General features: G+C 37.5%; 1 long non-coding RNA gene across 1 annotated transcript; it reads left to right on the top strand.

Annotated features, from left to right (window-relative positions):
- Positions 1 to 2,553: 2,553 nt before the first annotated feature.
- LOC112463591 lies at positions 2,554 to 3,654 on the top strand. Its single transcript, XR_003041810.1, has 2 exons — positions 2,554 to 2,882; positions 3,246 to 3,654. It is a non-coding gene; the product is annotated as an uncharacterized LOC112463591 (long non-coding RNA).
- The last annotated feature ends 1,367 nt before the right edge of the window (positions 3,655 to 5,021 follow it).

The following is a 5,021-nucleotide window of genomic DNA, read 5'->3' as shown; positions in this document are numbered from 1 at the left end:
GAAATACGCGCGCGATATCGAAACTGGCGATACCTGCGCCGCCAGCGTCGAAAAAGTGAAAGTGACGTTTCTGATTATGACGTCATCATACAAGATCGGCGTTAGGAGGAGGAGGAGTATCTTAAAAATAAATTTTCCCATTTGGACTTTGCGTCGCAATATCTCCGCTCGTAGGGCACGTAGCGAAATATTATGAGAGAAACCCCCCCCCTAATTGGACCCCAAGCTATCGATCAAGCCTACTTAGAACTTGATCCGTTCACTCGTTATCGAGATCTCAACATCTCGGGTACTCGCAACCCGTCGCGTCGCGTAAAAGAGTCACGGTCGCGTCGGTCTCGCTCCGCGTGTACTTGGCGCGAGACACTACCGTGTCTCTTGATAATAATAATGCAACAAATAATTTGAAATTAATAAAAATACTTATTATTATAATAATTAATTATTTATTTATAATATTATAATATTTTAGTTTATAAAAATATAAAGAATTTTGGTTTAAATACTGTTAATAAATCTTTAATCATGACTTTAGAAATATGAGTTTAAGATAATAATTATTTTTTTGCAAATAAAACGAGTTAATTAGTTTAGTTCGTAAAAGTTTTGTTTTTATCGCAGCTTATTAAAATCGTGTAATTTTAATAATAAATTCAACTTTGAATCATTTTCAGATCATGAACGTACTCAATCAAAGGAAATCGAACAAGAATCCGATGACGATACCGACAATACCGAGCTCACCGATGATGAAAATAAAAGTTCATCAGAAATTGAAAGTTTGATTACAGATTATCCAGATAAATAAATTAATAATTTTAATAAATAAAGTTAATTGATTTTTTATAAGCGTATACTTTCATAATGTTGACGACTTTAAAATATAATTTTATTTTTAAATTACTTTATTTCTGATTATTACATAATTAATTACACATCATTCCACTACCAATAAGCACGAAATCGTTTACGTTTCTCCTTTGGGACAAGTAAAATCTTTTTCAATGAGTAATGCGTTAATAATATTACAGATACGGCGGGCAACGAGCTACCGGCGCGCTCGTGCAGACGACTTTAAAGGGGGTGCCAGATCAATTTTCCAGCCAGTACAAGTAGCCAGACTTATTTTTTTATAATTTTATATATTTAAACTACTATCTTGACAAGTTACAGCTCTAATCAAATGATTCTACAAATCGACTTTTTACAACGACTTTGGGAGGATGCCAGACTCATTTTCCAGTGTCAGTTGCATGCCAGACTTTTCTAAAACATTTCTTTATATAAAAAACAATAAATATATAAAAGCTCAGCACTAATCAAATTCTTCCAACATAAGTGTTTTTTCGACAAGATCAAAGGCGCCGCAACGCCCATTCCAGCGAAACAGCGCAGCCAGACTCTGCATTTCATCAACAACACTATTAAAACAAGAGAAATTACTTTGTTCCAAGACTAATAAAAAATCGCTGACACTTTTGTGTCGCTACCTCTCGGATTATAACAAGGAAATATAAGAAAAGTAAAAAAAGTCCTATACTAACGACGGAAGGCGCGCGGCGCGAGCGGCAACGCGGGCTCGCGCGGCGAAAGGGTTCGGTTCGCGCCCGCTACGCGGCGCATCGCCGGTATATTCTCGCGTGATTAAGATTCAACATCGACCTCTATATCTAGGGCAGCTCGGCAGGGTTTCTACAGCGTTCTCAAGTTCGCTCGTGGCGGACAGCTGACCGCCATAGCCTATAATAGCAACTTATGTTTTTGCCATGACTGCAACAGACGTCTCGTTTTTTGTCCATCAGCCATATTTTTATTCTTTGCTCTCTAAATTTCCTATACTTTCTTGAAATCTTTTGCATATTATGACTATATCCTAGCCGTGCAAGATTAGTATGGTATTTACTTTGTTCGTGTATACTTGTATTTTCGAGAAAAATTTTCTGCGTGTAACGATTCAAACCGATAGGAACCGATTGAAATTACATCTTTGAATACCAATCCGTTTCAATCGTTTTCAATCAGTGTAATCGTTATAAAATCATAACAATTCAAATCGATAGAATCCGATTGAAATTACATCCTTGAATACCAATCTGTTTCAATCGTTTTCAGTCGGTGTAATCGTTATAAATCCGTGATTTCCGGATCAAGAATCCAGATTCATGCGGATTCAAAATTTTTAATCGGATTCAATCGGTTATTTTTAGCAGGGTTGCACAGCTGATATATATTGACGGCAGGGAGCTGATGCCGAAGAGATCCCGTTTACGTGAAGGAATTATCGTAAGTTATCGTATCGTTTTCGTAAGTTACTATACAGAATTAAGTAACGTTCGCGTAAACGTAGTATAGGTTAGAGATTACCGGTTTCTTACAAAATTTTACATAAAACGCGAGATTCACTTATGGGAGCTTTCCAGCAAGCGACAGAAGTCGACACAGGTATCGTTTTGTCTTTGTTACTCATTGCCAAAAAAGAAAGATAGAACGACGTTTGTGTCGGCTTGTGTCACTTGCTGGAAAGCTCCCTATGTATGCAAGTTTAACGCCTATTGAGTTAATATGAAATAATTTTCCTAAATGTAAAAATAACATGATGTTATATATGCGGTTTGGCGTGAATATATATATAATATATATGTGATTTCTGCCTAGTGATCTGAATGTCATCTAGTTATACATATCAAGAATTTTCGATGGGCTTTTTCAGAAGATAGGATACGAAGAAAATTTTAATGATGACGATATCACAAAGATCCTAAGGCTAGATGCCACGAAATGGGCATGTATCGTCGATTATGCAGAAGCGGAATGCAAGTTATATATTGACGGCAGGGAGCTGATGCCGAGGAGATCAATCCCGTTTACGCGAAGGAATTATTGTAAGTTATTATCGGTTCAACTTATTTTTTATTCTTTTCCAGTTTTAAGAGTTAGAAAAAGATAAAAATGCTCTCTTTTCATTTGATATATACATTTTATATGTCCTCCTTTTCTCTTTTATTTACTTATACTATCTGTTGTACTTCGAAATCACTTATCTCTTTTATCTTCCTTCTTTTTACGTTTCCCTTTCTTTTGATGTTATTTAAAATTTGTAATTTTTCCATTTTTACTGTTAGTAGAATATGCTCCTCAAATTTGACAATTTATTTTTGAAACATTCCGTATTATATTATGCACTATATAAATTAAACTATGTATAATATATATAAACTAATTATATGTATGTTTGTGAATTATAGCAATTAGATAAAGAACTAAAGTTTCGTCATATCTGAAAAATGGCACCACCGAAGGTATTACTCGGACAAAATCGACAAAACAGCACTGCAACTTTGAGGAAAGGAATAACGACCAGAAGTCAAAATTCTTTACAGAGCAATGTATTACGACAACCCAATGTTGGTAGAGAAACCCGCGCCAAGCGAAAAGCGGAAGTTTCGCCATCTAAAGAAAAAACACATAAAAGATGCGCTTTTGCAAACATATATATAATATTTACTGTAGAAAGAAGTACTGTAGAAAGAACTTTAAAACATCAGCTTGTAGAAGATTAATTACATTCTTCTGTTGGAGACTAATGCTTTAAAATTTTTTATTTTATTCTCCAATAAAATATCCGTCTTATTCAAATGGAATCTATATAAATGTGTACTAATTCAATCACTACTATCTGAAAATAGTGTACCAAGTTGTCTATGCCCACGTTAATTCTGGCTAGGTATATACTGGAACATTCTCTGATGGATTATACAATGATCAGGTTTAGTGATAGTAAAATGGCAGCGGCGGCGTTGTTACTCGCGTTGCTAATGAAGGACTTGGGAGGACGGAATCCAACATTAGAATACTATAGCGGTTATAAACTTGACGACATAAGAGATATTTGCAATTTTTTAAACCAGAGCTTGCATAGGAAACACAAAGAAGCATTAAAGTCCACAGCAAATACAACAGCAAGAAATAATTATTTTTTTTTTGTTTTTTATTTTTTTTATATATATATTTTGTATATATATATATATATATATATATATATATATAGTATATATATATAACATATTACACTTTATATATTATACACGTTATAATTTATATATATATATATATATATATATATATATTTATATATATATATATATATATATATATATTGTTCCGGCGCGCAATAAACGCGCCGAACGAATTGCCGAATCCGTTCCGCGAGAACGCGAGATATCGCGAACGGCTCCGCTCAGCCTTTCAACTATGAGACGACCGGGGTTTCAGCTGAACGCGGACTCGATCGCCGGTCAGGAAGTTGAGTGGAAGGCCCAAAAGACAGCAAGTGACTTATAATATATACAAACTTTATTTGATATAATAACAAAACTGACGAAACGCGAGATGTACAGACAAATTAGTGCGAATGCACTCGGCGCACTGTGACTTGTAGTTTTGAAGCGCGGTTTTACATAAAGTGCGCACAGAAACGCGGTAGAAACGAGAGACGGTATCGCAAATGCAATTGTCGCGGTGTGACGGAGTTGCGAAACGCGGTCTTACGTCCGATGCCTACAGAGACGCGGTAGGTAGATACGGCAGGAAGCGAAGCGCCGCGCCGGGGCCACGACAGCGAGAAGGCTCGCTACGAGGCCGAGCGTGCTCGACCCCGCGGGATCGTGATCGTCGGTTTGGTAGGCTGGAGTTCGGGGACACCTGAGAGCCCTCAGTCGAGACTCGGAGCACCGGACCTCGTTTTATGTGTCGCCCTAGGAAGTTGGATAGGGTAGGCTTCGTCGAAGGCAGCAGAGAGCCGGAGATAAGACGAAGTGCCGGCTCCTGTCGGAGCGCCGACTTAAATACCCCGGCGCGGCGGGTTCGTTGGAAGGGAGGCCGGCTGTCGGGCGAGCCGCGTGGGGATGCTGACGCGCGCTAGCCTTCGGCGCGGATCGGCTCCTTCCGGCGGTTCCGAACTTATCGATAATTTTGCGTGAGAAGCAGAAGAAAAGTATATCGCAGTACATATAACAATTTTT

Source organism: Temnothorax curvispinosus, unplaced genomic scaffold (assembly GCF_003070985.1).
Source record: "Temnothorax curvispinosus isolate PA1 unplaced genomic scaffold, ASM307098v1 QBEX01013451.1, whole genome shotgun sequence".
Lineage (NCBI taxonomy): Eukaryota > Metazoa > Arthropoda > Insecta > Hymenoptera > Formicidae > Temnothorax > Temnothorax curvispinosus.
The sequence above is the reverse complement of the archived record's forward strand: the minus strand, read 5'-3'. Positions and strand labels throughout refer to the sequence as shown.